Source organism: Cydia splendana, chromosome 5 (assembly GCF_910591565.1).
Source record: "Cydia splendana chromosome 5, ilCydSple1.2, whole genome shotgun sequence".
Lineage (NCBI taxonomy): Eukaryota > Metazoa > Arthropoda > Insecta > Lepidoptera > Tortricidae > Cydia > Cydia splendana.
The window spans coordinates 5,835,893-5,847,231 of record NC_085964.1 but is presented as its reverse complement, the minus strand read 5'-3'; positions in this window follow the sequence as shown (position 1 = coordinate 5,847,231).

Genomic DNA, 11,339 nt, shown 5'->3' with positions numbered 1-11,339 from the left:
CGGTTCTTGAAGAGCGCAAAGTTTGTTTTGTGAAAAATAACAACCGTGAAATGAGAGTTTGAGTCGGTAAGTACGGTCGGCAAAAAGCAAACTAAGTCGCGCTGCGTGCGCCATGAATATTATATGGAGGCTGAGTGGCTTTTTGCGTAATATTATTGCTTATGTTTTTATATACTTACCTATCGTGATGAGTATGCGTTTTTTATACTGTATCACATACATAACCTGCAGCGACGGATCAATGTAGTTTGTGAAAAGTATTAATGATATCCCTGTCACAGGAAAGTGAGAAACGTTGTTATGAGGTGGGTGCACGGAGCATTGTTGTTGGCGGCGTGCGGTGTGCCCGGTGACGCGGCGTAATGACTCGTGTCAACAGCAGTGCTCGCACGGCGCCGCCTATTCATCTTGCGCTGAATATTTAACCTCCGCCCGACACGCTCCGCCGTCAAAAAACAATATTGTGTGCAAAAATAATAATAATCCTCGCGAGATTACCAGCAGCCGCCGCCGGGAGTTAAGAGAATCTGTTTTATTAAAATTCAACCGTTGCGCGCATTATCATTATCATGGGAAGCGTGTTAGCTCGCTCTCTAACTTTAAATGCTGCTTCAATTTTTTCAGGCCGCGAACAAACTGTTGAAAAAAACGGTACAATCCGCCCACAGTGCTATCTCTCGGAAAGGAGAATTTAATTAAAATGCAGCACTTACATCTGGCCGCGGTTCCCGCGCCCCGTCGTACCGGTCCCGTGTCGCCGCCGGCCCACATACTTGTTAGCGGAACTGCCGGTGTTGCCAACCCTTCTAATTAAATGATAAACACTCGGCGGCGGTTTCGCCAGCGGTTTTCATTTGTTTTAATTTGATTATCATTTCTTTGAAGTCCGATCCATACGGGCGGAACATAAAAACAGTCGTATATAATTGCTCGATCCCCATATAATTCGCAAAAGCGTTATTGGGGTGGCTGGTCAAAGTTTAGACTGTCTGATCCGTTAAAAGCCCGTTCGATCGGGTCCCCGGGCCGTGTTTATATGGCGAGCGCGGATGTGTGGTAGCTATTAGCTCGGCGGCCACAGTGCAGAGCGTGGAGCCAATCGCTTATTGGGATTGGAGGCAAAGCCTTTCGGGCGGCTGCGTTCGCCGGCGGCCTTCCAATTTTAATGTTATGTAACTGAACCGAATTAATTCGCGCTGCGCCCGCCGCCGCCGCCGTCCGCTAGTTCAAACACTCGCCACCGAACCAATTTCGAATAAATATTGCTTTTTAGCAATGTAATAAGAGTTGCGGTCGATCTGTCGTAATTAAAAAGCCCATTCAGCTCGAAAATGGGTTCGAAATTGTGGTTTCCGTTCAGTACATTTCAAAAGAATATTGTATTGAAATTAATTACAATTAAAACTCATCCTAATGAAGCCGCCATGCTAACTACTCTGCATTAAGTAGGTACTGAATCAAAGCAATTTGTGAATAAATAATTACTAAATGAATAATAAACTTATTTATGATTTGGCTTGAACCGACATGTAGGTTCTATATTTCGCAATTGTCTAAAGTACCTAAAGTTAAATAGGATATTAACAACACTTCAGTAAATAGGTATGTACCAGTTCTCGTTAGTATGATGGAAAGTCGTACATGAATTTCTCAAATTTCTATGCTGCTTTTGTAACATTTGTAACATTATTGGTATCCACTCGACGGAATGAGTTCACTCGGCTTTGATCCCGTCTCATTGACGTATATCTCATTTGACGCCAACGTGTTTCTCGTTTGTGCGGAATTGCGTGACGAAAATATCTGAATTGAACGATCGGCCGAATTTCCTCTTTTCTATTTGGCAAATATACTTTAATGTTGTACATACGTAGCAGGTAGGCTTATTGGCACAAACGACAAACCCAATAAAGCGGGGTATACGCTCCAAAAGAGCTGAATTATTTGTCGTTTATAAAGACGGGAGCTGTAGGTATGTGGGGAGGGAGCGCGCGGAGGCGACTCATTACGTGTGAACTCGTACAGACTTCTTTCACGTCGACCACAGCCTCTAATTAGTACAACTCATTAGCGGTAATACATACCAAAAAAGTTTGTCTGATACCTCGCAGTCTAGAGGAAGCCGGAGATTATGCCCCAGGAGGCTCAGCAGGCCGGTGCGCGTCGTGCGTGCCAGTCATCACTTTACGTGTGAATCATTGTTTAATTACGTGGCGGGGGTGGCGCGGGCGCCGGGCGGGGCATCGATCGTCTCGCGTCGCCATGGCTACGCGCCCCCGCGCGCCCCCCGCGTCCGATTCATTTGTAATCATTTGTTTCGCGGCCGTCGAATAATGGTGCTCGTCAAACGGCACGAATTTGATGGATTGTACTTGGGGCTTTCCATAGATAATTCTGGTACCTATGTAAACGCCGCCTATGTACCCGCCGTTCGTGCTCACGTGAGGCGGGTACTCTTTGTTGGCAGCTTCTCTAGCGGAAGACGTAATGCGCGACTACACGATCGCCTAAATTAATTGTGAGCCGGAACAAAGCAAAATGTTCCGCTCGACGCGTAATTCTCGCTGAAACCCGACGCCCACATCGAATTCCCTTTATAGAAACAAACGAGTTTCTCTCAGTTGTTGTACATAAATGCCTAGCCTTATTATGAAAACATATTACAGTGAAATCGTTGGAGCACAATCCTAAATTGATTTTTGATGATTTAATATTTGTTCTTCTTAAACTTTTCTTATGATATAACGCATCTCTCTCATTTTTTTCAGTTCTTCGGTGACATTCCTTTGTAAAGTGGTTATATTTATTACCAGCTTTTAATTAGTTTCACCTGTCCCGTTGTCAGTCTGTGTGTCGGTCTGTAATCAAATCTTGCAAGTTAAATTTGACCCGCTTCCTGGTTTCCGATGAAGCTGAAAATTTGCATACCTACTTACATATGTATGTCGGCCTCGAGTGACAATGCAATATTAGGTATAATACCATCGAGGTGATCTCATGATGGAGACAGGAAGTGGCCATAGAAACTATGTGATAAAACAACGCAATCTAATTGTGTTTGGAGTTTTTACAATTGTCTCGATGAGTATTAGTTGCTTGTGAAAAGAAAAGTACAGTCAGCGATAAAAGCTTACCAAAAATGAAAGTTTTGCCAAAACTTTATTTTCGTTTTTCACGGACTATAAAATAAGATAATAGGTAGCTATTAAAGTTAAGTTATAACCGTAATTGATACCACATATAATTCTCCTGTTGTTTACAAGTTGTTTCGCTTATTGCATTACTTTTTAACATAAATGTAAACTTTATACATACCTATAATACCTGCGATATTAAACGTAAACTATTATAATAATTGACTACATTTCAGTATTGTAATACATCGTGTCTTCCCAGTAATGTATTACTGCCATTACTTAGTCGAGCGCTACGCGACCTACAGCCGGGTCTACGAGCTACGCCGTAGCGCAGGATGATGAGAATTTATACATGTCTCGCGATCTCCTCTCACGCTGTATATTGCATGTTAGATAATAACTGGCTGGGTGTACAAGGATATTGTTATGATTTTTCATTTGCGTACGTTTTCCTGAGAGCAAGGATAATTTTAGTACAGATGTAAATAGTGCATAATTGTGTTGCATCGTATTTTCGCGGAAACATACGAACGTGTCTTGCTATTTCAGAATACGAACGTTTCCGAGAAAAGACATACATGCTCTATAATAACTACTTCATAATTACTTTTGATGTACTTATAAATATTACGTCTAAAGGCACACATACAACACGTCCAAACAAACTAAACAAGCCATGGATACTCAGCACGACATCATGCTGTTCAAATACGAGTAAAAACAAGAATTCTTAGGTCTAGTCTAGTGATTGCGTAATATAATGATGAGCTACCTCAAACTTCAAATCACTAATGATGTTTACAGTTTGAAGTACAAAGGTTCTAGATTACAATGGCTTGCTATGCATGAGATGAGCATGAGATCTTAATGAAAACTAATTCGTCTGGGTCTCTAGTCCAAGATACAAAGTCCGTCCTCCAGAAAGTGTTGTGGTTCTTTCAAATAATTTTAATAGATGTCCGGTCAGCGCGGCGTGGGTGCGGTGCGGGGGGGGACGGGGACGCGAAATGAGATTTCCTTTGAGCGCGCGAGCCAGTGACCGCGACACCGCCCGCTAATGCCTCTTGAATCATATCTCCGACATATACTTCACTTTCCTACTTACTACAATGCGAGCTAGCACCGAATCTAACTAAAAGGGGCTCACAAATGATGTAGCACTTGGTTGGAGTACACTTGAAAGTCTTGAGACGGAGTTCACACTATGGCGAAAAGTTGGTCGACGGAGAGCGGCTCCTCGTCTCTTATCTTTTTTGGAGAAATTTGCGTTATAAATACGATATATTACACTAATACGCTTATCCCCACTTGCACCATCCCAATAATCCGGGGCTAACCGGTTAACCCGTTAACCCAGTGTCAAATTGTACTGGTAACCATGGTAACTCCAGGTTTAACCGGTTAACCGGCAAGTGGCCCTTAGGTAACAATCGTAACATATAGGTAAAAGAAAAAAATAGAAAGAAGGTATCGTTGGTCCCTAAGGGTCAGTTGCAATAACGATTGACTATGTAATATGAAATTTCCCGTGCAATAAAATTTTGCGAACGTTTTAACGGAGTCAGACTGTTTGATGCAACCGACCCTAAATCTATGACTGAAAAGAAAATTCACCATTATACTATTAAGTAGCGGGCGTAGTGAGAATATATTTATCAGTCCTTTCAAAGTATGCTATACGGAACTTGAAGCGTAACAATCGTAGATACTTACGAGTAGACTGCCTATATTACCGACATGCACATACGGGCCTCAATTTCCGGAGATATTGCAATGAATAAGAGAGCATAAAACTGAACGGTAAAGCAAGCTTAAAGCTTTTTGAGTAATATTGAAGAATAAAATTACCCGGCACGTAGAAATCCCACAAGCAGGCGAGAGCTTTTCATGACAGCCAATTTTCTGTAAAAATTGGAGAAGAGGAGCTCTGCGGGGCTTCGGGCCGTCGGCGTCCCCTTGATTTTAATTTCATCGCAAAACAAAACGAGCAAGCTGATATTGTAGACGCTCAAAGCGCCTCGCCTCTGCGCGAGAACGGACTTCGAGTTACGAAACTTCTGCACTTCTCTAGTTTACTACGCCGTGTCTCAGTACGCAGTGTTCATACTATTTGGGTGAAAACCGTTTGACAAATCGTCTTTGATTATGGTTTGGATTTCTATGACTATCATCTGGCCGTCTGGACGTCTGGACGCCCTAGGTACCGCTGGAGAGACGAAGTGCAGAAAAACCTTAGCGAACTCGGCGCCGTCGACTGGACAGAAAAGGCTTTTTGGACAGAGTAGCATGGCGGTCTTTGGTGTCGGAGGCCAGGATCCACTTGGGGTCGTTGCCTTACTGCCGCAGCAGTAAGTAAGTATCATCATACAAATTATTAGAAGTAGAGAGGTTTTAACATGCCTATAAGGCTAAAACCTGAAATTTATGATGTTCACAGGAAAGTCGCATAACCTTAAAATAAAAAAGTTTACCCATTTAGATGTAGCTTTGTCGTATTACACATCTGTTTACAATATTCTTTAAAATTTAACCAACTGCAATGACTTAAGTGTATCATATATCATATGTAATCAACTTTATCGTTATCAACAGAAGCTGCATGAACTGATCATCAGCATCGTCAAGCCCATATAGGTTTCACTTGTGAGCACAGGCCGCGTAGCCAAGATGCCATTCGCTTACGCTCCGTAGCGATCGAAACGCAACTGTCATTGTCACACTAATATGGAAGAGTGATAGAGAGACATCATGCTTTTCGTTGTCGAACCGATAGCGATTGTAACCTTGGCTAGGCCGGCTGGTTTGCTACCGTTTATGAAAAGGACTCCCCATGTTTATCAAGTACATGTAAAGTAAAAACGTTCTTACAAATTCGACAATAGTTATGTTATGGAAAGTGGACCAAAGTAATTGAATAACGATATGTTCACATTAAAATTTTTCGAAGAAAGTCCAAGATTTATATTATTACAAATGTAAATAGGTTGTTGTAATTGTTACCGTCAGCCTCCTCCACCATGCATCCTAGACACGGGCGGCAGTTGCTAACAAGCGCTTCATAAAGCGGCCCAAACAAACGAACACGCGTCGGAGCGCCTCAGCGCAGCGCTCTACGCGATGTATTATACGCGATGTATAACAAAAGCTGTTAAAAACATCTTTAGCAAAACGAGTAAAAATTAAATTTACATCGAAATAGAAAATTTTGCAGCGCACACGTAATTTAAAGTTGAGTATGGTTCGAGTGCGCTTTAAAATCTGCGTGGTTATGAACGTGAAATTTTTAGGGAAATGCTAGTTCTTTCTCTGCGTTCTTCCTCATTCTAATTAAATAATATTCCGGGTTTATATTCTCTTTATTCCATTAAATACTATAAATTTAGGGAATTCCCAACTAGGCTATGATATATTTTTTAAACAGCGCCTGTTTAGACAAATAGGTAAATTAAAAATATGTTTGAAAAAATATTTGAATAGAGTTAGACCAAGACAAGTCAAGACAAGCAGTACAAGTGTTATTTATGCATCATAATTTCATAGAAGTTTGACGTGTAAAATAACACTTGCCTTGCGTGTACTATCAAAATCGTTGCAGACTTATCTTGGTCTAACTCTAGAAATTTTTCACTATCTACAATTTCAGAGTATAAAAATACACATCAACAACGAACAAGGACATGAAACGACTACGACTAAGTATAAATATAGTGTTCGTGTAATAATTATTCTCGCAGTGGTGGTAACGTCACAATCGCGGGTCCCCAGCTGCCCTTTATGGAGGTCCGGGAGCCTTACGCAAACCTCATTGATCCTTCGCCCGCGGCCCGAGGCAGCTCCCATTACATTACCAACCATTACCAACGCTTTTTGGGGCAAACCAGTATAATATGACTCACAATACAATTTGATACGTCAAAGCTGTTATGATAGTGAAATATCTAATTAGTTCAACGGGGAAACGCAGCAAACGTCGCATCGCATGCATCTTTGCGTCGGGAGCGTTGCGGGGTAGGTAAGTAGTTCGACAAGGTTACCTAAGTTTAATCTTATTTATAGTTCAGTTCAGTTATAGTTGGTATTGTATTGTAATAGGTATTTAGAAGTACCTATGTACTTTTATAAAGTCTATTGAAACGAGACGATGATTGTTTAAAACTTTTCCAATAAATAAGTCGTTATTTCTCAGTTGATGGAGGGTATAAAAGTTCAAACCTTCGATTGCTTACATTTTTGTGCAAAAGATCGCTTTTAATTCCACCACGCACTTCGACTCGTCAAGCGTTTGAAACTGCGCAGCCCTGTATCGGGGAGGCACCCACTCAATCACGCCGGACGTCCGTCAAGTTTTGTATGCCGCTCTTTTCAATATTACTCATGTCACCCCCGAAGCCTTTGACTAATTCGGAAAATTACTTTCCGAAAATATTATGACTTGGTGTAGGTATAATTTGGCGAATAGTGTGAGGGTTAACATGAAAGAGGTTGTTAGAAGTAATAATGTCACTCCTTTAGGCTCTTGGTGACGATATAATAATAACTTACATGTAAATAAATGCATGTTAACGAATTGAACATTCATTTTTATAAGATAGAAGCATCGATATCGGTCATTAAAATTATAAAAAAGAAAGATAGGATACCTATCTTTACACTACAATAGGGCTTGGTCTTGAAAGTGAAAGTTAGTATGTTAAGGTACTGAATTGATCAAATTTTGTGCACAATATAAATATTAATCAGTTATAAAAAAGTGTTGTGTTTTTGTCAACTTAAGCCCACTTGCACCATTCCACTATCCCGGGGTTAAGCGGTTTAACCGATACCCCAGTGTCAAATTGTACTGGTAACCATGGTAACTCCAGGTTTAACCGGTTAACCCCGGGTTGGTGAAATGGTGCAAATGGCGCTTAGGCCCACTTGCTCCATTCCACTAACCCGGGGTTATGCGGTTTAACCGTCAACCCAGTGTCAAATTGTACTGGTAACCATGGTAACTCCAGGTTTAACCGGTTAACCCCGGCTTAGTGGAATGGTGCAAGTGGGCCTTAGTCGTGTAAGCAGGCCCTCTTGCACCATTTCACTAACCCGGGGTTAACCGGTTAAACCTGGAATTACCATGGTTACCAATACAATTTGACACTGGGGTATCGGTTTAACCGCTTAACCCCGGGTTAGTGGGATGGTGCAAGTGGCGCTAAGAGTGTTAGGTAGGTACTTATAAAGAAAACAGTTTTTTTGGATATAATTTAATGTGTATTTCTCTAGCTTCGACGCTTTGTTATGTATGAAATAATAAGGACACTAACGAAGTCGAATATAACAAACGTTAAATGAGTGAGTACCTACACTGATATAATAAATGCATTTGAAAACTACATTTTAAAGCTTAGCTTGTTAAAACTCAATCACAAAAGCATTTACACGGGGAACATTACGTTACGAGCAATACAGAGCCAGCTGTAGGTGGAAGTTAGAGCGTAGAGCTATGTAGCTTAATAAATACTAACTTTACATGCTTTATTCGCTAACCAACTGTGTTTTAAACACAGTGCTGGATGCCAATTTAGACAGTGATTAAACCAAATGGAGAAGGAAAACAAAAACCAGACAAGAGTAGGTATATATGAGTTTTGGTTTTTAGAAACTATCTTGATTAAAAAAAAACGGACAGGTGCGTGTCGGACGCGCCCAAAAAATAAATTTTAACTATCTATTTTATACAAATTATAGTTTTTAGATTTTTCCCTGTAAGTGTAGTACTTATAAGACGATACCAATTACTTGCCAAAGTTCGTAGTTCTAGGTCAACGGAAACTACCCTATAAATTTTGATTCCCTTGAGAATGTCGTAAATGTAACAATATTACCTCTATATGAGCGTTTCTTTTATTTTTTGCCATTTTTATATATTGTGACCTTTTTTGCCACTTTTGTGTTTTCACAGATTCAAGGGACTGTAGACCTGGGTTTTAATTTCAACTCGATACCTCCACGCGTTCCCGAGATACGGGCCTTGACAGACAGATGGACGGACGGAGAACAAAGTGATCCTTTAATTTAAGGGATCCGTTTTTTAAGGTACGGCACCCCAAAAAAATTCATAGATAAAAAAAAATTGCGACTTCTATTTTTATAATGAAAATACTATTTCATAAGACAAAAATAACAGTATTCCATAATTTATAATCAGTGCAGCATGCTTGGGCAAGTGGATAAAAGGATTTTATTATCTGAGCGGTGCTCTTGTTGAGGATCTTGTAAACGAATCGAAATGTGTCGAGCAATCGTTTGACTAAAATTACGTGAGAAATCCGTTTAAAATAATTTTAATATGTATTTTTGTTGAACTACCAACTGAGAGTAAAAAAATTTTTAATCTTTGAATGTAATTTTCTTCGTATTTAACTATATCTAATCCTGGCTCCCTAGAACCAATTTACCCACCTGGCCCAATTGAATTTCTCATCCTGTACCCGTATTTGTCACGGGCAATAGAAAGCCGGCTGTCTGCGTGTAAGTTGGACATGCACGCGGCTTAACTAACGAAGTTGGGCGTTAGAGCCGTGGTACTATGTAGCCTACTAACTTTACACGAATTTAATCCTCGCCCAACTATGCTTTGGACATTGGACAGTGGTCGCTTTGATGAAAATTTTAAGCAGGTTTCACGGAGCTTTGTACCTGTATTTTATATGAGCTTAATACGTGTACCTGGAAGTCATGCTTATAAAAAAATTGCGCGTATTTACGTTATTGAGACTAGGCGTATTATTCTCCCTGACACTACAGGGTTGTGTAATGCATCGCAACCATAATGTGATTTGTAGTGTTTAGTTTTAAAATATATCATATTTGGGCTAATAGTTGCCAGAAAGTAAAGATTCATTTGTGACGTTCCACGGGAAAAGGTACCTTATGAGGGTTTCTAGTTTCGGAGATATGAAATGTTTTGTAAAGAGGTGAAAAAATGCTCAATTTTTTTTTATTGTGTGATCTGAAACCTTAATGCGTAACGTTTGTTTACCTGTTTTTATTTTTGTTATAAGTTAGTTATAAGCCTAGTAATGTCGTCTCAGAGTTTAGTAGAAAAGGTACCTTATGGAAAAAAGATTGAAAATTCCCAAAAAAACTAGTCAATACGGGAAAAGAAGTTTGGTAGAGAACTGTATTAGCATTCTGCAAAACTAATTTGATAATTTCAGTTCTGGTTGGGGCGCCTCGCAAATATTATAACCGTACATAGACCGACATCACAAACCCAAGTAGCCTGCTATTATACCAAAGTTACTCTCGTCAAGTCTTTCTTAACTAAAATAATCTTCATTTGGTTTGGTCGCATGCAGTAAATCAGCCATTGGTTTGCTGAAAAATGCCAATACCCGACGCATTACCTTATGGAATATCTGAGGTCATTGAACCTCAATGCCGCTTATCTTCAATAGCAACCGAAATATATTATTGATAAGAAATAGACGATTTATACCATTACCAAAATATTATTAGTTTATCCTAACTGTTCCATCATCATCATGCCTCATCATGTAACTTAATCACAAGGTACCTTTTCATTACATACAAATTATTGGTCTTTTTTAAGATTATTATGACCAAGAACTAATTAAATTTGGGGCAGTTTAATGTAAATTAATATTTTCTATTCATAAAAGATAAACTGTAATATGATTGATATTTTGTAGTGATGTATTATTAGATTTATTTCCATAAGGTACCTTTTCGTAAATGTATGGAGCAAATACTGTTATTGTTATGTAAGTTTAAAGTGGCATAAGGGGTTAAATATAGTATTTAGTTGGGGTTTTAGGATTTATTTCATTTGAATGACAGAATTTCTTTCATATGTGCTCAGAAAAATTGATTGTGTGTCACATTAAAAGTAAAAATATTCAATTTTGTGATTTTATATGAAAAAGTCAGAAAATACATTTTCACCTCTAAATCGGTATTGTTTTTTGCTTAAACTGTCTGTCAGTGTTGTTTTCTAATAGATAAAATTGAAATCTTGAGAGCTCATTGCAATCAATCGTGAAAATGAAATAAAACTTTATTTTCAAGAGATTGGTTAGTATACACATAAATCAGTCGATATCAAAAGTTTCTATTTGCATTACAGAACAAGTCGCAATATTTTTTTAATCTCAGATATATAAGGTATTATTATTTGTAGTCAACTATGTAACTTAC